General features: G+C 43.3%; 1 protein-coding gene across 8 annotated transcripts in view; it reads left to right on the top strand.

Annotated features, from left to right (window-relative positions):
* The window catches only part of BBX (BBX high mobility group box domain containing), a 199,704-nt gene that overhangs the window by 63,147 nt on the left and 109,583 nt on the right, over nucleotides 1–26,974 (top strand). For all 8 annotated transcript variants that reach the window (XM_073306538.1, XM_073306507.1, XM_073306528.1 and 5 more), the window contains one exon: nucleotides 26,224–26,293. The gene's annotated coding sequence lies outside the window, so the exon portion shown is untranslated. The remainder of the gene's footprint in view (nucleotides 1–26,223; nucleotides 26,294–26,974) is intronic.

Genomic DNA, 26,974 nt, shown 5'->3' with positions numbered 1-26,974 from the left:
TAACACATACCTAGCTAGATTACTTACTAAAAGTTCTAAGGCTCCATTCCTGTTCTGTCCCTGGCCAAGACGACTACAGACAGACCCACAAACCCTTTGTTTCTCTCCCTCCTCCCAGCTTTTGAAAGTATCTTGTCTCCTCATTGGTCATTTTGGTCAGGTGCCAGCGAGGTTACCTTTAGCTTCTTAACCCTTTACAGGTGAGAGGAGCTTTCCCCTGGCCAGGAGGGATTTCAAAGGGGTTTACCCTTCCCTTTATATTTATGACACGCCCCCCAAATCTCAGCTAGGGTGAAACACTGGCTGGGATTTCTTCCTGGAGCTCTAGGAAAACAGAGTTAATAAGACACATGCATCTCTAAATATACTACCAAGTACATAAAGACTAACAATATTTTCCACATCTCAAGGACGATTTTAACCAGTTGATTCTGGGAAACTTTCACGGGAGAGTGCATCAGCCACTTTGTTAGAAGCTCCTGAGATGTGTTGGATGTCGAAATCAAAATCTTGGAGAGCTAAACTCCACCGAAGAAGTTTTCTGTTAGTTTCTTTGACGGTGTGAAGCCACTTTAGTGCAGCATGGTCGGTTTGCAGGTGGAAACGCCGTCCCCAAACATATGGGCGTAGCTTTTCCAGAGCGTAGACAATGGCATAACATTCTTTTTCAGTGACTGACCAGTTGCTTTCCCTCTCAGACAGTTTTTTGCTGAGAAACACTACAGGGTGGAATTCTTGATCAGGTCCTTTCTGCATTAAAACTGCTCCCACACCACGCTCGGATGCATCTGTGGTTACTAGGAACGGTTTGTCAAAGTCTGGGGCCCTTAGTACAGGGTCAGACATGAGTGTCGCTTTAAGCTTGTTAAAGGCCTTCTGACACCTTCCGGTCCACTGAACAGCATTTGGCTGTTTCTTTTTGGTTAGGTCTGTCAGTGGGGCAGCGATTTGGCTGTAGTGCGGTACAAATCGTCTGTAATAACCGGCCAAGCCTAAGAAGGATTGAACCTGTTTCTTTGACTTTGGGACAGGCCACTTTTGGATAGCATCCACTTTGGCCTGTAGGGGGCTGATAGTTCCTTGACCCACCTGGTGTCCAAGGTAAGTCACTCTGTTTAGGCCTATTTGACACTTCTTAGCCTTAACAGTTAGTCCTGCCTCCCTTATGCGCTCAAGGACTTTTTGTAGATGTTCCAGGTGGTCTGCCCAGGAATCCGAAAATATGGCCACATCGTCAAGGTAGGCGACTGCATATTCTCCTAATCCCGCTAGGAGACCATCTACAAGTCTTTGGAAAGTGGCGGGTGCATTTCGCAGCCCGAAAGGGAGTACATTAAATTCATACAGCCCGAGATGTGTGATGAAGGCTGACCTTTCCTTGGCAGATTCATCTAGCGGTACCTGCCAGTACCCCTTGGTTAAGTCCAAGGTAGAGATGAACTGGGCCCTTCCCAGTTTCTCTAATAGTTCATCTGTGCGTGGCATGGGATAGTTGTCTGGGCGAGTTACAGCATTTAGCTTACGGTAGTCCACGCAAAAACGTATTTCCCCATCTGGTTTGGGAACTAGAACCACTGGAGATGCCCATGCACTTTCAGAGGGGCGGATTACACCCATCTGTAACATATCCTGGATCTCCCGTTCTATAGCAGTTTTAGCTTGAGGAGACACCCGGTAAGGGTGGACCCTAATTGGGTGAGCATTACCTGTGTCAATGGAGTGGTATGCCCGTTCAGTCAGTCCTGGGGTGGCTGAGAACGTTGGCGCGTAGCTAGTGCACAGCTCCTGGATCTGCTGTCGCTGCATACGCCCAAGGGTCATGGAGAGGTTCACCTCTTCCACACCACCAGCACATTTCCCTTCGTAGTAAACACCTTCAGGCCACTCAGCGTCGTCTCCTCCCTGGGCTGTAAACTGACAAACCTTTAATTCTCTGGAATAAAAGGGCTTTAGAGAATTAATATGGTACACCTTAGGCTTTCGGTTGGAGGTGGGGAATGCTATGAGATAATTAACAGCTCCCAGGCGCTCCTGGACCATGAATGGCCCTTCCCACGATGCTTCCATTTTATGGGCCTGGAGCGCCTTTAAGACCATGACCTGGTCTCCTACTTTGAAGGAACGCTCTCTGGCATGTTTATCATACCAGGCTTTTTGCTCTTTTTGAGCATCCTGTAAGTTTTCTCTAGCAAGGGCTAAAGAGGTTCGGAGGGTGTTTTGTAGGTTGGTTACAAAGTCCAGAATGTTAGTTCCTGGAGAAGGTGTAAATCCCTCCCATTGCTGCTTCACCAACTGCAATGGCCCCTTAACCTCACGGCCATATACAAGTTCAAATGGGGAAAACCCTAAACTGGGATGTGGTACAGCTCTGTAGGCAAAGAGCAACTGCTGCAATACTAGGTCCCAATCATTGGAGTGCTCATTTACGAATTTACGTATCATGGCCCCCAAAGTTCCATTAAACTTCTCCACCATGCCATTTGTTTGATGATGGTAAGGAGTGGCAACCAAGTGATTTACCCCATGAGCTTCCCAAAGGTTTTTCATAGTTCCTGCCAGGAAATTAGTCCCTGCATCTGTGAGGATGTCGGAGGGCCAACCTACCCTGGCAAAAATGTCTGCTAGTGCCTGGCACACACTTTTAGCCCTGGTGTTGCTTAGAGCTACTGCTTCCGGCCATCGGGTGGCAAAATCCATGAAAGTCAGTATGTACTGCTTTCCTCTGGGTGTCTTTTTCGGAAAAGGACCCAGAATATCCACAGCTACTCGCTGAAATGGAACTTCAATGATGGGGAGTGGCTGGAGAGGAGCTTTGACCTGGTCTTGGGGTTTTCCCACTCTTTGGCACACCTCACAAGACTGGACATAGGTAGAAACATCCTTGCCCATTCCCTCCCAGTGGAATGACCCCCCCAAACGGTCTTTGGTCCTGTTCACCCCAGCATGGCCACTAGGGTGATCATGGGCTAAGCTCAAGAGCTTGGCCCGGTATTTAGTTGGAACTACCAACTGTCTCTGAGGATGCCAGTCTTCCTGGTGTCCCCCAGAAAGAGTTTCCTGGTATAAAAGTCCTCTTTCTACAACAAACCTGGATCGATTAGAAGAGCTGAGAGGCGGTGGGTTGCTCCGTGCCGCCGTCCAAGCTCTCTGGAGGCTTTCATCTGCTTCCTGTTCGGTCTGGAACTGTTCCCTTGATGCTGGAGACATCAGTTCCTCATGGGATTGTGGACCTAGGCTTGGTCCCTCTGGAAGCGATATAGGGGATGGAGCTGTTTCTGTTGACTGTGAACCGCTCTCCGCTGGTGCACTATGTTGGGATTCAGGCTCCGGCTGAGCCTCTTGTGTAGGGTTATCGGCTGCTGCCAGTTCAGGTTCGGTGGGGCCCTCTGGTGTTGAGGTTGCAAGTACTGGATTCAGTGCTGACACGGGGTCTGGTGTTGGTTGTTCGGCTGGTTCCGGTTCTGGGACTGGTTCCGTCTGGGTCTCTGGGACTGGATCCACTACTGCTGTTGCAGACATTGGCCTGGGGTCCAGGTCCATCACCTCTGACTGGGTCCTGATAGAAGTTTCCGGAACAGAGCTAGGCCTCACGGCTTGTTTAGCCTGGTTGCGGGTGACCATTCCCACCCTCTTGGCCTGCTTCACATGATTGGCCAAGTCTTCCCCCAACAGCATGGGGATGGGATAATCATCATAGACTGCAAAAGTCCACATTCCTGACCAGCCCTTGTACTGGACAGGCAACTTGGCTGTAGGCAAATTGAAAGAGTTGGACTTGAAGGGTTGAATCGTCACTTGGATCTCTGGGTTGATTAAATTGGGGTCCACTAAGGAAGCATGGATAGCTGACACTTGTGCTCCGGTGTCCCTCCACGCGGTGACCTTCTTCCCGCCCACACTCACAGTTTCCCTCCGCTCCAAGGGTATCTGGGAGGTATCTGGGCCTGTGGACCTCTGGTGTGATTCCGGTGCAATGAACTGTAATCTGTTGGGGTTCTTGGGGCAGTTGGCCTTTACATGCCCCAGCTCGTTACACTTAAAACATCGTCCAGCTGACGGGTCACTGGGACGAGGAGGGTTGCTGGAGAATGGGGTGGTGGGACGATAAGGGGTCTGGAGGGTTCTTTGGGAGGTAGGTGGGGCTTTGGGCGGCCCCCGGTAATAGGGTGTGGTCTGGGGTGGTCCCTTCTGGTCTCCGCTCCAACTGCGACCAGTTTTCTTCTTCTCTGCCACCTCCACCCATCTGGCTCCAATCTCTCCTGCCTCGATTACAGTTTTGGGTTTCCCATCTAGGATGTATCTTTCTATTTCCTCAGGAACACCCTCTAAGAATTGTTCCATTTGCATTAGGAAGGGCAAATTTACTGGAGATTCAACACTTGCTCCTGATATCCAGGCATCCCAATGTTTCACAATGTGGTAGGCATGTCGGGTAAATGACATGTCTGGTTTCCACCTTAGGGCTCGGAACCTCCGACGAGACTGCTCGGGTGTTATCCCCATTCTGACTCTCGCCTTGGATTTAAACAGTTCATACTTGTTCATGTGTTCTTTAGGCATTTCAGCTGCCACCTCAGCTAAGGGTCCACTGAGCTGCGGCCTCAGCTCTACCATGTATTGGTCAGTAGAGATGCTGTACCCAAGGCAGGCCCTTTCGAAGTTTTCTAAGAAGGCCTCAGTATCATCACCTGCCTTGTAGGTGGGGAACTTTCTGGGATGGGAAGTGGTACCTGGAGAAGGATTGCTAGGGTTTGTTGGTATATTCTGCTGGGCCTTTATCTTCTCCATCTCCTCCACATGCTTCCTTGCCTCCATTTCCCTCTTGTGGGCAGCCTCCTGTACCTCCTTCTCCAGCCGCATGAGTTCTATCTGTCTTTCATGTTCCCTTTGTTTTTCCTCAGCCTGAAATTTGGCTAATTCCAGCTGTAGTCGAGCTGAGGATTTGGTCATTCTAACCTCTCTGTTTTTAACTAACTTTACACCTGAGGTTTAGAAATAAACAAACAAAACTTGGCTGTAAAATTTTGCTGTGCTGGAATAGAATACCTATTCTCTGATAGTGATTGTCAGCCTACAGAAAAAGACAATTCCCTTGTCTCTGCTCTGGGCCCAAATTAAAGCAAAAAACCTCCAACTACTTGGAAACCTGCTTACCCAGCCCAACGAAGAAAAAAAAAAATTTCTTTTCAAACCTGTGCTCCTTGTAAAACAAAAAAAAAAAAATCAAAATCCTAAAAAAAAACCCTGCCACTTTTGTCTCCAGGCAAATGGGTAGAGCACACACCCCCTATTTACTTTTAGGAAGAAAAGAAAAAAAAAAACAAACCTCTGGGTTGGAAGACTGTGAATTTCCCTGCAGGAGTTAAGTACCCTGCCTCCAGGCAAATGAAACCTGCAATTCACAAGATAATCCCCTTTTGTCTCTGCTTGGCCACAAAGCAGAGAGAAACCAAGCTGCTTTCAGTTTCAAAGCTGCCTTCTGGACTTCCTAAAAATTCCTTTTTAAAATCTGTATTTCTAGTTCAAAAAATCTCAACTGGATCTCAAAATGATTTCAGGTTAATCCCACCACTGTGCCACCATGTCAAGGTTCCTCCCCCACTCTGAACTCTAGGGTACAGATGTGGGGACCTGCATGAAAAACCTCCTAAGCTTATCTTTACCAGCTTAGGTCAAAACTTCCCCAAGGTAACAAATATTACCCCCGTTATCCTTGGAATGGCCGCTACCACCACCAAACTAATACTGGTTACTGGGGAAGAGCTGTTTGGACGCGTCCTTCCCCCCAAAATACTTCACAAAACCTTGCACCCCACTTCCTGGACAAGGTTTGGTAAAAAGCCTCACCAATTTGCATAGGTGACCACAGACCCAGACCCTTGGATCTTAAGAACAATGAACAATCCTCCCAACACTTGCACCCCCCCTTTCCTGGGAAATGTTGGATAAAAAGCCTCACCAATTTGCATAGGTGACCACAAACCCAAACCCTTGGATCTGAGAACAATGAAAAAGCATTCAGTGTTTTACAAGAAGACTTTTAATAAAAAATAGAAGTAAATAGAAATAAAGAAATCCCCCCTGTAAAATCAGGATGGTATATATCTTACAGGGTAATTAGATTAAAAAAACATAGAGAACCCCTCTAGGCAAAACCTTAAGTTACAAAAAAGATACACAGACAGAAATAGTTATTCTATTCAGCACAATTCTTTTCTCAGCCATTTAAAGAAATCATAATCTAACACATACCTAGCTAGATTACTTACTAAAAGTTCTAAGGCTCCATTCCTGTTCTGTCCCTGGCCAAGACGACTACAGACAGACCCACAAACCCTTTGTTTCTCTCCCTCCTCCCAGCTTTTGAAAGTATCTTGTCTCCTCATTGGTCATTTTGGTCAGGTGCCAGCGAGGTTACCTTTAGCTTCTTAACCCTTTACAGGTGAGAGGAGCTTTCCCCTGGCCAGGAGGGATTTCAAAGGGGTTTACCCTTCCCTTTATATTTATGACAAAGGTGTTGACTAATATTGGAACAGCCTGAAGATGTAGAAAGGCAAAAGGGTTTATTCTACTTATATTAATGTTAGATAGCTGGCTTCGGTCTCCAGAGTAGCCGTTTCATAATCGGATCAGTGACTGCTGCTCAATCACAAAGCATGGAAATAGCAGCAGCTATTCTAGTCCATTTCTGAAACTGCCTGTTTCAATGTAGGAAAGTGTATTTTAACATCAACTAATAATTTGCTGCTTCAAAACCTATTTTCATCAGTTTGAAATGCATACAGACTTTTTGTCTCTAGAGGGGGAAAGAAATTTAACAATTTTTTGTCATTTCATCTTTTATCCATCCTACCATTTTCATCCCTTCTGGAAAAGCCTCATAGAACTCAATAAGGATGAAATCAATAGCGTTAATACAAAATTATAGTTTCTCTAGGTTTCTTGAACCATGCTATAGTATTCTAAAAAATTAGAATTTAATAGAGAATTTTATACGATGGAGCCAAAACGTAGTTTATTTCTTATTTTCTACTAAATTTGAGAGGGCTCTTTCATTTCTGACCTGATATTTTATGTATTGCAGTAATTCACAGATGCTCAAATCAGGAAACCAGGTCCTGCTGTGCTGAGCACTGCACAGACATACCTAAAAAAACAGCTCGTACCCCAAAGACCTTTCAGGCTCAAATCTAAAGTATTTTAACTTATTAAACAAATGATAATTGTGGAAAAGACAAAGTCAATAGAAGTTTTGCCTCCCTGCCAGTCTGCCCCACTACTCTGACTGCACTTTTCTCTAAAATTAAAGTGTCTTCCTGATAACTGGTTTGTAGGTCAGTTTGAGGAGTCTGCAGATAAAACAGACGAAATGTTTGAGGGCTCTGCTTCCTTAAAGTTCAGTTTTATTCTATAAAGAGATTCTGGTAAAATGGCATTGTGGGGTTCCAGATTAGTCTTTCAGTGACTCGGTATCAAATATGCCAAATCAACAAGTCACAGACTGATTTTATGTTCATTATTTGCCATTCTTTGAAACTCAACCTGCATCTGGAAGCTAAATTGGATACACTCTGGCTTATGCATTATTGCCAGCAATAGAAATGTGCTTCTACCGTGTTCTGTGTTTGGTTGCACCTGTGCCAACCCACATTTCAATGCAGAGGAGAGGGGAATGGGTCATATTTGTAACTATGGACAGAAAGTGGCCCTGCAAAATGTGGTTAGTGAATCTGTTGGTGATGTGTCAGTCAGAATAGACGTGTGCTCTTTCTCTTGCAGCTGGCTCAGCAATGGTAACAGGAGCAAAAACTAATAAAATTCACCTTTTGTCATGAAAGTAGGCAGATATGTCTTTCAATACGCATAGAGAACAGATCTCCTGAAGAAGATACCATTTTTACAGTCACTTTTCAAATGAGAGCCATGCTTTAACAGTAGATTAATATTTAGAGATAAGCAAACTACTCTGATAGCAAATCTGTGCATTTCAACCTTTTTTCCCCTGAAGAGCTTGAATTATGTACAGTAAATAGTAAGTTAACAAAACTAAGAGTCAGCAACTAAAGTTCAGTGCTTCCATTTGGGACAACCCAGTTAAAACATTAGCACTTAAAATTATTCCAAATGAGACTTTGCATTAATACTGTTCAAATTAATGAAGGTGTATGTGTGCTGGCTTTCAGAAGTTCTTGGGTACTGCGGTTTGCTATGGAGCTAATAAGTCAGCAGTGGATTGATTTACCGCATGTAGGTTGTGTTTGGGTATAGGAGGGCTAGACCATTTCGTTTTTTTAAAAGAATACATAACTTTAGATTTTGCACCACACAGGATGGTCTCAGGAATAGCCTGTGTGAGCAGAATTATGTGGGTGTGCAGGCCCATCGAGAGAAATGAAGGCACGCATTATGTTCCCCTGCCTCCCCCCCATTTCTTTATTTACAAAGACATTAAATGTTTTGGGGGCCAGCCTGAGCTCAGGGCCCCAGTACAATTGTTTTCCCTTTTCCCCTGCACATGTCAGTCCTGGGTGTGCTTCTTTTACAGAATCCTGTTGTCCTGGACAGTGACATCTGTCATGTATCCCTGTAATTCAGGGCCTGATGGCCAACTGCAGGTAATCCATGGGATGGGTCTACAGGAGAGGAAAACTAAGCATCTTGCAGTCTTTCCCCCCCAGTTCCATCAGGGTTTTGCCTCCTGCAGCACAGGCCATAGATGTTACCTGATGCTCAAGAGATCATCCAGGGGGAGACCCTGTGCGTCCATGCTATCTTTGTGTCCCACTGATCTCCCCACTCCCTCAACTTCTTGACAGGATGGCGCCAATGAATCTATGCTGCGTCAGCGGCTGCCCCTAGTCCCTTCTCTAAAAGGTGAGGGTGTTCCCTTCCTCTGGAGGTGGGGCACAATGTTAAATGCAGCTTTTAGGCTTTTTATTACAACTTTCTCTCTGGACTTCGTGGGGGCTGCTGGTGGGACAGTGTGCAAGCCCCACTCTTTGCTCAGCCCAGCAGTATTGGCAATCCCAACCATTCAAATATCATGCCAGCCCTCAAAAATCATGCCAGCCCTCAAAAAATCATGAGATTGACTTAAAAACAGACGATTTAAAAGAAATTGGGAGGGGAGGTCCTGTTATTTGCATTTTGGTTTTTGAGCTTTGTAGGGTGCACTTGGATCGTGTTTTCAAGCATTTCTCTGTAACTGTGATGTCTGGAATCTTGCTTTCATTTTTAAATGAAAGTAGAGAAAATCCTGTAATCACTTGACTCCAGAAACTGGGGCTTTAAGAAAAATACCAAATATCACACAACTCATAATTATAGTGGTCCACACTTGCCCAATTAGTCTCTCCCCAGCGCCCTTTAAGCCTCAGAGAATGCACTGCATGGGGCACACCGAGACAATACTGCTATGGAGGCAGATGAGTCAACAGTTTCTGAAAATCAGGCCCCTTTAAGCTCTCTCCAGTTGGGAACCATAAAACTTAGGCACACAATATTGCTAGTTACTTTTGAAAATGTTAGCCTTGATCTCCAAGCTAGAGAGCCTGTGGTTTTTTTCTCCTTTGCATATAGATAATATATTAATGTCCCCCTTTCCCTTTCTGGTTTAGCCTGGAAACCTATCTTAAAATTAAATACACCATTTTGAAAGTCTCTTTCTCAGATATCTTCTTTCAGGCTGATGGGTTTACCTGCCTCCTTTTGAAGTGTAGAAAGGCAGAGCGCAAGACAGACTTGAGGATTTTTGCGTCACTTTGCCAAACCCAGCTGGGACTGCTAACCAAACAATTATAGTGCCAAGTTACAGTTATAGTGCCAAATTAGCTCTAGCCCTTCCTATAGGATATGATTTATTTTTTATTTGTTAGGGAAAAAAAACTTTCCCTGATATGAAGTCAAGTCTGTGAGATGTTTTTATCAGGAGGCAGACAACAGGTTATATCTGTGTACCCTTTGACTCTGTCTTTGCTGAGGTACTGGCTGTTGCTGCACTCCGGACCTACTCCAGGGCATGTCTGTAGGGACCTAAAGGAATTCCAATAGGAAATTCAATGCTCGTGTTTAGCACTTCTAGAGGCAGCAGTAACTCCCCTCTTACCTTCTCCCACTACTGGAGAAGGTGGTGATATATACCATAGCTACTGGTGACCATTGAGTGGCAGTATGAGTCCTAAAAGGGCCCTAGAAAGTAGAGCTGAGAGGAAGGCCATCCACTGGGATGACCTGGGATCTGTGGGGTTATGCTCTGTTTTCCCTGTGAATGATTAGGAACTGGGGACTAGTTCCTCTCTCTAGGGATGTAAATACTCTTAAAATTAACTGTTTAAACGATTAAAAATATGTCGTTTAAACAGGTAACCGATTAAGTGGTAGATCCAGCTGGTTGGTGTGGCTGGGGCTGATCCACCAGTGCGGCTGGGGCCCGTCCGGCTGGGTGGTGCTGCTTTGGCCACTCCGGATGGGCGGCGTGTCTGGGCCCACTCTGGCTGGCACAGGGCCACTCTGGCTGGTGCAGGGCCACTGGGGGCGGCTGGCGAGGGGTCATTGGGGCCAATCAGCTGGCTGGCCTCTGGTTAACAGTTAAGGTGGGTTAACCGGTAAGACTATTGCTTACCAGTTAACCTTTTACATCCCTACCTCTCTCTACTCTAAGAAGCTGTAAAACCTCATTTTGTAGTGGAGTAAATCCAACTCCACGTACACACCCCTCCATCTCTCTCAGCCCCCAGCTCCTGCCAGCAGGGAGCATCAGGATACAAGTATAGTATTTAATGATCAAAACCAAAGTTGCTTTTATGTCAACGAAGTGCAGTTGGTTTGCAAAATTTGGACACCAGAGGGCAGGCTGGTACTTTGCTGCATAATTTAGGAATCACAAACTAAAACTACAGAATTACTAAGATCTAAAACACATTGATGCATGACTAGAATGCATGTGGCTGCTGGCTTGTTTTAATAAAACAAATTCGAAAAACAAATTTTCACTTTAGTTAAAGATTGTTAACTGAAAATCATAATTTTTTTCAAAACAGGGTTCCTTTCAGTTCAGAAGGATTAAGTGGTGAAGCAGCTGTGTCTTAGAAGCCATATTGCTTATTAATACTGTAATGCACTGGGACTTGATTGGTTTGACCTTTTTAAGGAAGAAAGCTGGGCATTATGGAACAAGTTTTGTTAACTTTTATTTTATGTAATGTTTGTGTGTAACAGAAGTGTGTTTGCCCGTACCAAGCCTAAAGGTTAATTGGTTACTCAGCATTCGGTGAACTAACTAGAGAATTCTCATGTATTCTGCAGTTCAGCACAAAGAAGTAGAGTCACTGAAGCTTTGGGCCTAAATCACAGTTGCCCTTTGCACTGATGCAAACATTTACACAAGGAGAAGTAGTAATACTTAGCTCTTACGTAGTGATTTTCGTCAGTGGATATCAACGTCCTTGACAAGGAATACAATACCATTATCTCCATTTTTTGCATCGAGAAACTGAGGCACGGAGTGGTGAACGGACTTGCTCGCTGTCATGCCACAGGCCAGAGCTAGGATTAGAAGCTAGATCTTCTGAGTCCCAGTTTAGCACTATCCACTAGGCCAGTGTTTCTTAACCTTTCTGATACCAAAGACTGGCTTGCTGCCTTCCTAAACTGTATCAGGGAGATCTTGGGGACTGGCACCAATGCACAGACCAGTCGTTGAGAAACACTGTGCTAGGCAAAAATTCTATCATTCTGATTTAGCAGCGTCTTGCACTGGTGTAAAGAACTGCATGAGGCATTCAAGAATGAGGTCAATGGTATGAGGCAATACTGAATCAGACCCTTTTTCAAGATAGTTGAGGAGAATAATCCACAAATTAATATTTCAGTCTTTTTTTTTCTAAGAACACACAGTGGCAGATGAATTTTACCTCTAGACCACATTTAGAATTTTCAGCCCCATATATTTGTCTTGGTTGTCTTTTATTCCCCCTGAGAACAGACTTCATAATAAAATATGATAATGGGAGTTGATCTGCTCAGTACTATCCCAGGATCATAAAATGAAGTCTGATTTATTTCTTGTTACCTCAGAATATTAAAAGAAATGAGAACAGGGTACAGGGTTGGGGGGACCTTTGCAAAATTTCTGTTACAAAAGAAGAAATGATTTGCTGATGAAGACACTGAATATGCTAATTTCTGGATAACTGTGCTATAGGGAAATTATTAACCAATTTACGACACATTCACTTTTATACAAGAACCTACAAAACATGCTTTCAAGGGAAGCTGTTAACTTAATTGTTGCCAATTCTCACAATTTTATTGCAAGTCTTATAACATTCAATGTCTGTGTCAAAGCCTCAGCTCCTGGAATCATGTTGTTACGTGAGAATCTTATCTTTCATTTAAAAAAAAAAAAAGTTTCAAACCATCAGTATCAGAGAGAAGCTCAGGCTTAAAAAGAGAAGGCAAATAAAAAGAATCCATAATTTATTGTATTTAAATTGATTTTTAAGCACGTCTCATCTTTGGGGGTCTGTTCCATTATGCTTGAATGCTTGGGATTGGCAATATTGTTATATCTATTCTCTCTGCAATAGATTATATCATCTACTCACTCTTTTAAATAGTGTGCCCAGAGATTTAAAAAATAAAAACAAACTGGATTGTTTTATCAGGGGTTTTTTGGTGGGTCCAAGAGTGACAACACCAACAAGCCATCATTCTTGCCTCTCTTTGTCTTTTCTTTCTGTGTGCACAATTGGCTGGGGCCTCTTCAGTTTCATCTCTCTAGCTCATACAGCTAAATATTCTCATGCAGGGGTGGACAGGTGGGCAGGGGTGGACAAACGTTTTGGCTTGAGGGCCACATCTGGGTATGGACATTTTATGGTGGGCCATGAATGCTCACAAAATTGGGGTTGGGGTTCAGGAGGGGGTGAGGGCTCTGGCTTGGGGGTGCGGGCTCTTGGGTGGGGCCAGAAATGAGGAGTTTGCGGTGCAGAAGGGGGCTTTGGACTGGGGCAGAGGGTAGGAGTGCGGGATGGGGTGAGGCTCCGGTTGGAGGTGCGGCTGGGGATGAGGGATTTCGGTTGCAGATGAGTGCTCCATGCTGGGACTGAGGGCTTCTGAGGGCAGGTGGGGGATCAGGGCTGGGGTTGGGGCACAGGAAGGGGTCAGCGGTGCAAGCTCCAGGCAGTGCTTACCTCAAACAGCTCCCAGCAGCAGCTGGCATGTCCCAGCTCCGGCTCCTACACGGAGGCGCAGCCAGGCTCTGCATGCTGCCCCGTCCTCAGGTGCTGCACTGATGGTCCCATTGGCCACAGTTCCTGGCCAGTGGGAGCTGCGGGGGTGGCACTTTGGGTGTGGGCAGCACGCAGAGCCCCCTATCTGTCCCTAAACATAGGAGCTGGAGGGGGGACGTGCCATTGCTTCTGGGAACCACGGCATGCATACTTGGACTGGGTGCAGCCCCCGACTCCGTCCCTGGTGGGAGTTTGAGGGCCGGATTAAGTCGGCTGATGGACTGGCTATGGCCCGGGCCCATAGTTTGTCCACCCCGGCATAGGGGAACGCATGTGCCATTAGCAAAACAGCGAACGCCGATTATGTGCAAACATACCTCTCAACCTGGCAAAGCTTCAATGTGGATGGGATGCAATGTATAACAAAGCCGATGCAAACAAATTATTCCTGCAGAAAACTTCAAATGCTGTGGGATTCCTTCCTTTGGTATAAAGAGCCCTTTCAACAACCACAGTTTCATTATTCTGTATCTCTGATGTAAATAATTTTTTTGACAATAAAGGCAAGAGGGCAGCAAATCTATATGGAGCATAGGTAACTTTGGGGCTAAAAATGTTCTTAAAATCAATTACAGTTGAAATATATGTACTCAGATGAAAGAGATAAGTGTCTCCTCCCTCCCCCCACCTCTTTCAATTATAGTTATTTTTAGAGGTTACTTATCACAAAAGTAGGTACAACATATTTAGATTGCTGTCAAGGTTCCTGCCCCACTCTGAATGCTAGGGTACAGATGTGGGGACCTGCATGAAAACCTCCTAAGCTTATCTTTACCAGCTTAGGTCAAAAAGTTCCCCAAGGTACAAAATATTCCACCCTTTGTCCTTGGATTGGCCGCTACCACCACCAAACTAATACTGGTTACTGGGGAAGAGCTGTCTGGAAACGTCTTTCCCCCCAAATACTTCCCAAAACCTTGCACCCCACTTCCTGGACAAGGTTTGGTAAAAAGCCTCACCAATTTGCCTAGGTGACTATAGACCCAGACCCTTGGATCTTAAGAACAATGAACAATCCTTCCACCACTTGCACCCCCCCCTTTTCTGGGAAATGTTGGATAAAAAGCCTCACCAATTCGCATAGGTGACCACAGACCCAAACCCTCGGATCTGAGAACAATGAAAAAGCATTCAGTTTTCTTACAAGAAGACTTTTAATAGAAATAGGAGTAAATAGAAGTAAAGAAATCCCCTCTATAAAATCAGGATGGTAGATACCTTACAGGGTAATTAGATTCAAAACATGGAGAATCCCTCTAGGGAAAACCTTAAGTTACAAAAAAGATACACAGACAGAAATAGTTATTCTATTCAGCACAATTCTTTTCTCAGCCATTTAAAGAAATCATAATCTAACACGTACCTAGCTAGATTACTTACTAAAAGTTCTAAGACTCCATTCCTGGTCTATCCCCGGCAAAGGCAGCATAAAGACAGACCCTTTGTTTCTCTCCCTCCTCCCAGCTTTTGAAAGTATCTTGTCTCCTCATTGGTCATTTTGGTCAGGTGCCAGCGAGGTTACCTTTAGCTTCTTAACCCTTTACAGGTGAGAGGAGTTTTCCTCTGGCCAGGAGGGATTTTAAAGGGATTTACCCTTCCCTTTATATTTATGACAATTGCAATTGTGATATTTCAGACCAGTGGTGTTGCCTGTTAAAATCCTGGATTATTGTTAGTTGATTAGAGCTGCTTCACCCTTCAGAACATCTTTTTTCAAGGAGGTGACCTCCTCATAGTTAAAGTATCCGGATGACACATTCATTTGAATAAACACTAGAAATCACAATGGCTTTTTCATGCTTAATTGAAATTGTATTTCAGCCTCTTTTTTCTGTCTCTGTCTCCCTTCCTGTCTCCTCTGTGTTCCATCCTCTGCCTCTCCAGGCTGGTTCCCATCTCCTCCTGCTATTCAGGGCTTCTTACTGCTGAGTTGCATTTTCTGTGAGCAATCTCAGGGCTCCATCAATAGTTGGATAAACTCCTCATTTTTACTATGTATGGAAAAAAAATTACTTAAAGCTTTTAATTAATTTTTCTTTTGTGTTTTCTTTCTTTTCTTTCTTTGACTATTCAATCAGCTATCAGGTAGCATAAGTAATGCAGCAAGGAACCATGGCTGTGGCATTGCTTTTGAAAATGTAAAGCAACTTCCTTCCCCTTCCCCTTCAGCATTGGAAGAAATGGAGGCAGGGAAACACTTCAAGACCTCCAAACAGTGTCAAAAGCCATGCCTCTCTCCCCAGTTTTCCTGGTAGCACATACGTGACCAGATCAACTGATTAATTTTAGTTTGCACTGAACATTTAATGCTCCTGGCGTATGTTTGTCCATACAAAATGAAACTGAACTGATGATTACCTTGAATCTTCAGGGTAGCTCGTAGGTGAGACTGTTTTCAGAGCCAGAGGAGGAGATAGGGGAAGAGTGCTGAATCACAGTAAAGCGTGAGGAAAAATTCAAACTGAATAAAACAATTGCATTTAATTTTTTCATACTTGAAATTCCCTAGAAACTTTTATCAGGCTTGATATTGGTTAAAATAACGTTCTACATATCTGGGTATTTAGAGTATGTACTGGGTATTTCCTAAAATGCCTGTTTCTGATCTCAAAAAAAAAATTTCAGATAGTGTAGCAGAGTGAATGAATATCCCCCCGTTCGATGCTCTGGAGCTAGAGCTGGGCAAAGCTTGGGAAGGGAATGGGGATGCATGAACATGTTTTAAAGTTACCTTTTGTACTCCCTGTATTCTAGGGGAGCCAGAGCCTCACCAATGCAAGTTAGAGCAGACTCAGGGCTGTGGTAATATGTGTTCTGCTTCCTTTGGGCCCTGGCTATTACCCAAGATGTCCAGGGATGCAACCCCATGCTGTGAGCGCCCCATGCTTCTGATTGCCAGAAGCTAGGAGTGGATGACAGGAGATGGATCAGTCAATGATTGCCTGTTCTGTTCATTCCCTCTGAAGCACCTGGCATTGGCCACTATTGGAAGGCAGGATACTGGGCGATATGGACCATTGGCCTGACCCAGTATGGACTTCTTATGGAAGAAGATAACAGCCATAGTACAGTATACAACAGCCACACAGCTTCTCCACCCCCTCGTTCCACCTCCCATTCCCTCCCCCGACATGCCCCCTACTCTGGGAGCTGGGAGCCAGGTTTCAGCAGAGCCCTTATGCTGGCCAGGGAGACAGGAGCTATTGTCAGTGGGCCCTTTCCACCCCCTTTTAGGTCCCATTACACTGCCAGAGCGGTGTGCCAGGGCCTGGGGTTGAGTGAGTGGCTGGAAATAAGGGAAGTATTCACCCTCATTTTTGTAGACTCTGACTCCCTTTTGATTCAGCCATGTTCACAAACCTCTTGTTTACGTCATGCGAACATCCAAGTGCGTGAAGCATCTGTCCATATGGATGTTTTCAGGAAGCGCATTCCAGGCCTGGTGCCAAGAATTGTTTTAATCAAGAAATGAAATTTGTTTTGTGATCTAATTAAATTTGTTTCAGGCAGAAGCTGAATTCAGCTAGAAAGATTACATACATCTTTCATTCTGAGATTAGAAACCGTAACATGGCCCAGAGCTTTCCTTCCACCCCCACCTTCTGTGGTAAAACCTGTGGATGAAGCTAAAGAGATGAAAATCTCGGAGAGGCTCAAGACACTCATTCTTCTCCCTGCCCCGTCTGAGGAGGTAAGATTTGGCCCTCCCCTGTGGAACAGGCTGCAGGACCCTCTCCCAATCCTGGTAGAGTCATGGGTTGTCGTGGTCATCTGCCTGAGGACCCTGTGTCTCTGCACTGGATTTGCCGTCTCCCATCCCCACTCCAATTTCCTTGTAGCTCACCTTCACTGGTACAAGACTTCCTCCTGGCCTCCACTTCCTTACAAGAGTGGGAGGAGAGCTCTCCACAGAAAACATAACACACAGCTTTGACTTTTGACTAATCTCTAGAGGGTTGAAAAGGGGACAAGGTTGTCCCCCCAGCTTGGCCTTCCGAGGCTGTAACTCCGCTGCTCAACCCTCAGCATAGATTTCAGAGACCTGGAGAGGCCTCTACATGGTGGGGAGGGAGGGAGAGAGGTGTGTGTGCTTGATATGTTACCATTATCCATAGCCAGGATATTTTCCAGCTCCATGGTGATATTATGAGTCTGTGTTAATTTAACTGATTAACATTTTTAGTATTCTTTAAAGATGGAAAGCTATGTGAGTGTTTTTAAGAATTCATTGGACTGTGAACGCCCTGGAACAGGGTCTGTACTTGAGAGTTTGGAAAGCCTGGTGAGCACTACCATACATAGAAAATAATACCTTGGATCCAAGCCTTACTCCTAGGTATAGCATGTATTACAGTGAGAAGTCCCACTAAGCAAATAGGGCCATTATTATTGTTTAGGGTGACACTTAAGCTCTAGGTACAAACCAGGAGGCCTTGCTTGTATGTGTGTTCTTCCCTTTTCCCACTGTTCAGTCCCTGAATAAGGTTGAAGTGTAAATAGGGCACTTATATGTCTGACCAGTGTGTGAGTAGTGTCCTTCTCATGCTTGCCACTGTGGCTGGTTTGTTTGGTATTATGAATAGGGCCCATTTCAATAAAGAGGAAGAAATCAGTCTCAATTTCATTGATAGGACAGAATGATCATCATTACTATGAACCTTGTGCTGCTTAGACTTCTCAATTTTAGTATGAATTCTGACTCTTCCACAGCTCAGTGCTCTATTTTCCATATAGACGAGCTCTAGAACTGTTAACTTGAAACATTCTAGATCGCCATGTACAGGCCAGCAGAGGTTCTCGTCTGTTGACTTGGATAGACTCCTCCAGAATGTAATATTTCTAGGAGGATTGTGAATAGGTTCATGCTGTCTTCTATATTACTGGTTTCCATTCTGGAGCAGAGTAAGTGAGTCTTTAGAAGTCTTTAAAATTGTAAATCTGTATTTATTTTTATTAACATGGTTTCCTGAAATAGTTGCTGTTCACGCAAGAACCTTTGGGGGAGAGAGGGGGAGAGAGAGGGAGAGGGTAAATTCTTCTCATCAAAACAATGACAAGAATGGTTTGGCTTTTTTTTTTTTTTTAAATAAATAATGTTGGGCCCAGATTTGTAGCTGCTGTGAATCAGGGTGGTTCCATTGAATTCACTGGGGCTGTGGTGATGTACAGTAGCTGAGGATATGTATTACTGTTTTAAAAATAAGGACTGAAAGTTGAGAATGTAATGCTGGCTAATAACACGGTAGTTGCCGTATTTGATGTTGTCTGAGTCTTCAGAAAGACACCGAGTGACTGAGTCTCCTCTTGCTCAAACCACCAATTTTATTTAAAAAAAAAAATACAACATTAAACTAAATCTCAGCAAATCTAAAATTATGCTGTTTGGCTCAGACAGCAGGTGGGGAGTGAAGGGCGCTGCTAAGCCTCCAGTCTTACAATCAGGGGAGATGTGTTAGTGGGGATGAGGTGATGCCCAGGCTTAGGGCCAAATGGTGCTTGTCTTACCCGGGTTTTCCCATTTACTTCAGGCAAGTAGCCCCATGCTTTCAGTGAGACTTCTTGGATATCTAGGGTAAGCAAGATTTGGCCCATAGTGTGCTCCTGGACTGGGCTGACTTTGGAAAATCGACGTTTGGCTCTAATTGGGCTCTTTAAAATAGTAAACACCATAGGAATGTCACCAGCCTGCAAACCTTCCTCTTGAACTCTGATCTCACTACTATGACTCATGCCTTTATGGCTGCATTACTGCAACAAGCTCTCTACTGACTAACTGAAAAGCAGTTCTGTTGCCTGCAGCTGCTGCAGACCTTGGTAGCAAGACTGCTTTCTAGGGTGGCGAAAGGAATTCTGCTTGCCTGCTTTTTCCATGCTCAGCTGTGCCTTTTGGGGCCATGGATTGTGTTTGGAACATTCTTGGAACCCAAGGACCTTGTTCAGGCTTTGACACTTCTAAGATTTCATGGTGATTTGTGATGGCTGAGAGTTTGGGCTGGGCCCAGGAGGGCCTCTGCAACCCTCTCTCTGTGGAATGCTCCTCAGGTTTATGTTGAGAAATGATACTGCTGGAGCAGTGAAAACAAGCCACAAAGCTTTATTTCTTTCCATTTGAAAAAAGTATTCTGCATGTCATTTGACTCCATTTTAATTCATCTGATGGACTTATTCTTCAGCCCTTTTAATCGGCGTAAGTTGTATTTTGAAGGCCCTTCCAATTCTACAGCAGTTTGAAATACATATATTTTGTCTGAATCAACTCTGTTACACCAATGTAACTCCTCTGATTTTCAAGGAATTACTCAGGATTTACACCCAGGGTAAGAGAGCAGAATCAGGCTCATTATTTTCTGTGCCTTAGTCCCTTAGAATATAAATACAATACATGAACTAGGGTGCCCTCCATCAAGAAAGGTGTAAGGGGAGGAGATGGAAGAGATTCAGGAGACATTGTCTATGGTCGGGAAACCAGGACAAAACCCCCATTTTCCACAAAACACACTGGGATTTCCCAGAAAACCAGAGCAAGCCTGGCAACTTAAGTTTTGTCAGCTCCAAGCATTCAGGAGTCAGGCCTCAGGAATTATGAGATGGGATTAAAATTCATGCTTTTTCAAAAAAAATAGATGGCTTTTTATTTGCCTCCTAGTTTTTTTGAGCCTTTTGGGTCATGTTTTAAATCTCCTTTCTGTAACTTTTCCAACAGCCTTAAGGTCAGGAGATGCTTGTTGTTCAATATTCAGACTTTTCAAAAGTACCGTTCTAACTATATGAAAACCTACAGCTTTATGAATAGGCTGCTTTGGTTTGAAAATTAGTGACATCTCATGTACTGTAATAGAACTATGTATAAAGAGTCATAGAATCATAGAATATCAGGGTTGGAAGGGACCCCTGAAGGTCATATAGTCCAACCCCCCGCTCGAAGCAGGACCAATTCCCAGTTAAATCATCCCAGCCAGGGCTTTGTCAAGCCTGACCTTAAAAACCTCTAAGGAAGGAGATTCTACCACCTCCCTAGGTAACGCATTCCAGTGTTTCACCACCCTCTTAGTGGAAAAGTTTTTCCTAATATCCAATCTAAACCTCCCCCACTGCAACTTGAGACCATTACTCCTCGTTCTGTCATCTGCTACCATTGAGAACAGTCTAGAGCCATCCTCTTTGGAACCCCCTTTCAGGTAGTTGAAAGCAGCTATCAAATCCCCCCTCATTCTTCTCTTCTTCAGGCTAAACAATCCCAGCTCCCTCAGCCTCTCCTCATAAGTCATGTGTTCTAGACCCCTAATCATTTTTGTTGCCCTTCGCTGGACTCTCTCCAATTTATCCACATCCTTCTTGTAGCGTGGGGCCCAAAACTGGACACAGTACTCCAGATGAGGCCTCACCAATGTCGAATAGAGGGGAACAATCACGTCCCTCGATCTGCTCGCTATGCCCCTACTTATACATCCCAAAATGCCATTGGCCTTCTTGGCAACAAGGGCACACTGCTGACTCATATCCAGCTTCTCGTCCACTGTCACCCCTAGGTCCTTTTCCGCAGAACTGCTGCCTAGCCATTCGGTCCCTAGTCTGTAGCGGTGCATTGGATTCTTCCATCCTAAGTGCAGGACCCTGCACTTATCCTTATTGAACCTCATCAGATTTCTTTTGGCCCAATCCTCCAATTTGTCTAGGTCCTTCTGTATCCTATCCCTCCCCTCCAGCGTATCTACCACTCCTCCCAGTTTAGTATCATCCGCAAATTTGCTGAGAGTGCAATCCACACCATCCTCCAGATCATTTATGAAGATATTGAACAAAACCAGCCCCAGAACCGACCCTTTGGGCACTCCACTTGATACCGGCTGCCAACTAGACATGGAGCCATTGATCACTACCCCTTGAGCCCGACAATCTAGCCAGCTTCCTACCCACCTTATAGTGCATTCACCCAGCCCATACTTCCTTAACTTGCTGACAAGAATACTGTGGGAGACCGTGTCAAAAGCTGCTGTGTAAAGTACAGTGCTCCTGCACATATTATTTCATCTGTAAGGATGAAAACTATTTACATGATTCAAGAATTTCTACCCAGTAGCTGTCTACAGTCTTAGAAAATGTACCAGATATTAGCAAGAGGTTGATAGTAAGATGAGGGGAGACTGCATAAGTTAGATCCAGGGGCCAAGACCTAAATAGAAGCTCATTATTTCCTCTTTGTCCAGCCATCCCAACTAGTATGAAGAGACTGCTAGAACTCCTGGGAGACCACTTCTTTTATATCCATCTCTAGATACACAAGTGATGAAGTGTTCAGAGCTGGGGCCTTCAAATATATTCAAAAGAAAAACATGCTCTTTCTCTGTTCCTTTTCCCATCAACCTCTGGCCAGGTGGGGAGCAATGGGTTTCTGATGCCTTTAATTTCTCCTCCAGTGAATAAATAGCTCCTGACTTTCTCAAGCCAGCAACAGCAGAATGAAACTAACCTGATCGTCAGTTTCACCTTGGCCTGCAAGATTCTGAACAGCAGTGTGTTTATTCTTTGCTCCTGAAAATATTCATGAGCACAGCAGAGGGCACTGTGGCTGTCTCCAGACTTAGGCAGTCAGCAGTACTTTGGTTACACTTGGTCCACATTCAAAAAGGTATATTCGCAAGACCTGGAAGCTTTTTATATTTTTTTTTAATCAGAGCTCTGATTCTGCAGGAGAGCGCCAAGTAGTATTCTTAAACTACTATAATTAAACCACTATTTTTTCTTGTGGATAAAGACTTATTTACATGCAGAGTTGTATCAGTTTAATTTGAGGTGTGATTTTTTTAAACCAATTTAGTTAAATCAATGCAAAAAAAAGGGTATGTTCAGATTCTATTAGTTTAAACCAGGCTTACTTCAGTTCAAGTTAGTTTTAAGCAAAACCAAAACAAGCTACCCTTAAACTGAAATAAGAGTGTCCACTCAAGGGTTTGAGCTGATTTAATTAAACTAAAACAAGGTTGTATGTAAATGAGGCCTAAAGTTTCATTTTCTTGTCCACCGTGTAGTAACTTATATGTAGATCTCCTTAGGTTTCACTCATAAGAGTTGTCCCAAATCAGTTCAATAAATGAACAGATCTCCTGTAGTCACACAACAAAAGGTATTTGTGGGTACTGTTGAGAAAACAAAACAAGTGTTTCAAATCAGACACTGGCTGGAGTAACAAGAGCTGCCTTAATTTAGTAGGTGTTCATGTGTAGCACATTCTCCAGTTGAGCTCTAAGACAATGCAGCATACCCTATTTTCTATGGTGGCATCTTGCAAAACATCAGTGCTATGAAAGAGCCAACTCATGAGCTTTTTGGGAATTTAAAAAGTCTCTAGAAGGGGTTTGTTTGTTTAGGTTCTTGTAAAAACGTGCACCGTTAAATACACTTGTAAAGCCACAGCTTCAAGAGGTCCTAGAAGCAAAGCTATTTCTCAAGCATTGTGAGGCCTAGCATTTATCCCTTTTGTTGCAGAAAATAGGTCTAATGATTTTAATAAAATAACTACTAGTTATTCCATTGTACCTTTGTTTGGTCCCATGCAAAGAAGCAAGAACTATGTTAAAAACCTCTCTTAGACAACCTCTTGAGACCAGCAAAAGTCAGTTAATTCCTTCCCCAAATACATTTTATTGGTATGAATAAGTGTGCAGGAGGCTCATAATAAAACTGTTTGATTTGTACAAAATGGAAAATAGTACGTATATGAGAGGATTTTGTCCTCTGCAACGTTGAACTTAATAAACTCTTATGCCAACAGTATTTGTATTTTTACATCCTATCTCTATCTTACCTATTCCCACTGCCCTTCACCCTGCCTCTTTTGGAGGAAAAAAGCAAACCTTCCCACCAAAAATCCTGGTTCTTCTATTAAGATGTATTTGGCCTTGCTGGGTACTACCTAGGATTGAGGGATGGTTCCTTCACTAGGTCATTTATGAAATTCACCGGAGGTCTCTAGGCATCATAAAATAAAGCTATCAGTTTCCGTTTTCATTCTTGCTCAAGTTTTTTCTCCAGGAGCATTTGATTTCCATTGTCATAGTGCAGGTAGAAGGCCTTTATCTAGTTTGTAAGACCTGCTTTCTGTGCTTCAGAAAAGGGACAGTCTCAAACAGTTCCAGATTGTCTAGGGAAGCCCTTCAAAGGCAAAGCTATGCAACAGATATCTTTATGACATAATGCCTTACTAGTACAGTCCGGCTCTTGGGCTAGTCAATTAGCAATGGTCCCAGTGTGCCACCTGCGTACCATATTTCATACATGCTGATTCAGATTCCTTTCTGAATGCAAGGCTAATATAACCCTAGGTATGACTTTGTCCTGAGTTTCTCTGATACCAGCCACAATGGAGATCTTAGATTACTTTTTCTACCTCATTCTAACAGTGATCACTGGTCGTCCATCAAGGAATACCCTTACAGGTTTCTCTGGCCTAAGTCTTACGGAGGACCTAGTTTCGTATATAACTGTGTATGGGAGATATTCCTCCTCTGCAAAAGGCATGAACATTTAAAAAAAAAAAAAAAAAAAGGAAAAATTTGTTACTTAACACAGACCGCTTTCTAGTAGAGGAGGAGGAGGAGAGTTATATTTAAAACATTTGGGAATACTGTGGAACATTTCTAAGATGTGCGGTTGCTTAATAAAGATGGTCTCTAGTAAAGGCTTCACTTTGATTTCAGTTCTATGTTTATCCCAATAGGAGGTCTTAGCATTCTGCATGTTATCCTAAAACAATAAATAGATGAGAACTTTAGAATGCATGCTCTTAGAGCCAGGGTCTGGATCTTCCTGTGTATGGGAAAGTTTATAGCACTTGTGGTGTACGGTTGCTTTCTGAATAATAAATAATTACATCCCACATGAGAAAAAGATGAATTAAAGAGATCGTAAATGTATGCTGTTAATGGCACCCCTAACGGTCTTTTTTTCCAATCTCTTAGTATTACAGGAAACACCTATGATTATTACAATTGAAAGAGATTAGTCTCTAGTTCTTATTTGTTTGCTTTATATACATTTGACAGCACTCTGTGACTAATCATGAACACTGTTTCCTTTGTATAGTCAGTCATTTTCCCCTTCTTCTGAGAGTCTTACAGGTAGTGAAAGGGGAGCGAGAAATCATTTATTTTTAAAGGAAACTGATTGTAAAACCACTAATATAGGCAGTGGGACTCAGGGACATGTGTGTAATATCATGTTAACTCTGAAAGCTCCAGCTGGGAGTGCCCCTTCAAAAAGCACTTCGATGTTGGAATGAAGACCATAAAAGTACCTAAGAAAGGGGAACCTGTGCAGATGATTAACTATCCCAAATACTGATCGAGGGTTAACCTTTTAGCTGGATGTGCTTCACTGCACCTGTGTGCTGATGTCATCCTTCGACATCAAATGAATGTTCAGGCTTGCCTGATGCAGTTGCTTTCTGCAGGAGCATGCTGCCTGAATGTACTGGGAAAATTTAGCAGCAGTTAATGCAGTTAACATAAGGCAATATTCTGAGGTGTGGTAAAAGCACTCTTCCAGACAGCTTGAGGGAGGAGCTATTCAATGCCACTCATTCTCAGTGAAGTTCCTGTGGGCCTTGCTACAGTGTGATTTGACTTCAGGTTTTGTCATCATTGTCATTTGTAGTTGAGAGAATTTCACTCTGAGGCTTTAATAACCTGTCATGTACCCTTGATCATTTTGATTATTATTTGAGTGCCATTGGGGTACAAGAGAGTCTGTTTGGTATTTCTGGCTGGTATTTGAAGACTTCTGTTTGATTCAGTTGTTTTTCGATTGTCAGGGTATCGGGCTGAATGTTCTAGCCATAGGCATTACCCAACTCAGTGGCTGGTTATGGGAAAATAGTTCTCTGATGGCCATTGGCCAGTCTGGAAAGTATAGTACTGATTGTAGGGATAAGTGCTAGCATCACTTCATTTCAAACTGTGATTTGGAGGTTCCTTTAAAACTACCTAGATTCATCTTGTCTTACAAAGACAAGAGAAGTTTTTAATTGCTTTGGAGAAAATTAAGTGGGGGGAAATCTATCGCAGTTGAGGAAACCTAAGCTAAGGCAAGAACTGAGTTATGCTGCCATAGACTTCACTGCAGGATAATTTAGGCTTAATCTAAAACTATCGGTGCTTTTAAATTTAATCTACCAAAATCAGATTATTCAGCTAGATATTCTTACTAAACAATAAGTAGTGCTAAGTTTTAGTACAGTAGTAGGAAAAAACAAAGACAAATATGTCACTACAAGGGGAAAATTGCAGACTATCTTTCTCCGTTGAAGAATAGCCCTTTACTTGTAGAGGGGGTGCTTTGCAAACAGGTGTTTTCTCTGAACAGAGATGCTTTGGTGTTGGCAGTTTTATCTGCATGAGCTTCAATTTGACTTCTGTGTTGTCTATGCACATGTCCGCAATATGTCTCTTGCTGATAGCAGTAAACATGTATACTTTTTATGTAGTATCTTCCATTCAGGGATCAGAAAGCATTTTACAGACAGAATATACTTCATAAAACTCTTTCTCACCTACTTTTTTTCATGATCCATGTCAAACTTAACTTCTCAGTAAGCGAGAAGTAAATACACAATGGAAGACCTTTTAATGACCAACAGAAATGGGGAAAGGAGCTGATACCTTTTTTGCTGCTTCATGATGTAAAAAGAAATGGACTTTCCCCCTCCAGTTTTAGAAATATCAAATCTTGTTTTACCTGTTTTTGTTGGAGAATTGCAGTAGGAGTTTTCTCTTCCCTCAATTTATGTGGCAAAAGTGTTGAATCTTTCATAATGAACTATTCTCCTGAGTGGATATTAAGAATTGAGAGTTAAATAGGTGATAATGTAAACAAAAATCAAAGGATTTTTTTAAAATAGGCTGACTAAAATCCCTTCCTCTTTTTGCTTCCTTAGGTTTCAGTCTCTTGTGATGTCATAATCCTACTAGTTCTCCAGGGTGCCGAGACTCTTCACCCAGAAGCAGGTAAGACAAGTCACAATGGGCCAGGCTCCTCAGCTGGTGTCAGCATAACTCCAGTGTAGTCAATGGAACTATCCCAATTTGCCTCAGCTGAGAGTCTGTCTCATTATTCCTACTGTGTGTGGTTTAAAAAAACAAACAAAAACTATTTCCAGGCCTTCTTTATTCATAATCAGGAAACAAAAATAACACAAATCCAAATATTGAAGCCCAACTTTAAGGTAATTAGATGGCAGCAGGGTAATGTATGTTAATGTGTCACAATCCTCTTTTCTAATACGTGATGCAAGTATGTTATTTAGAGACACAAAAATTCATTGCTTCCTTCCATTTTTGTGGTCATTCAGATTTTTCATCAACTTTACCTATTCATAGAATTACTTGGAGTTTCTGCAATGCTAACCTCATTTGTTTTGGTTTTTCTTCCTGCCTCAAAGAAAAATATGAAAATGTGGCATGTGGGTTTTGTTGATTTGTTTACTTTTGGTTTTGGTGTCTTGGTTTTGAATGTTGAGCTTTTGTTTTTAGCTGGCACGTGTGTGTACTGTTTTGATTTTAGCATCTGGCATGTCCCATGGAATTTGTGAATACAAGGTGACTTTAGGAGCAATGACCATTTCCTTTGATTTAATTTTGTCCCACTAGGGGACAAATCTACAATGAAGAAGATTGATTTGGTGCTCT

The sequence above is a fragment of the Lepidochelys kempii genome, chromosome 1 (genome assembly GCF_965140265.1).
Source record: "Lepidochelys kempii isolate rLepKem1 chromosome 1, rLepKem1.hap2, whole genome shotgun sequence".
NCBI classification, from domain to species: Eukaryota; Metazoa; Chordata; order Testudines; family Cheloniidae; genus Lepidochelys; species Lepidochelys kempii.
Note: the sequence above shows the minus strand (reverse complement) of the source record. Positions and strands in the feature narration are given on the sequence as shown.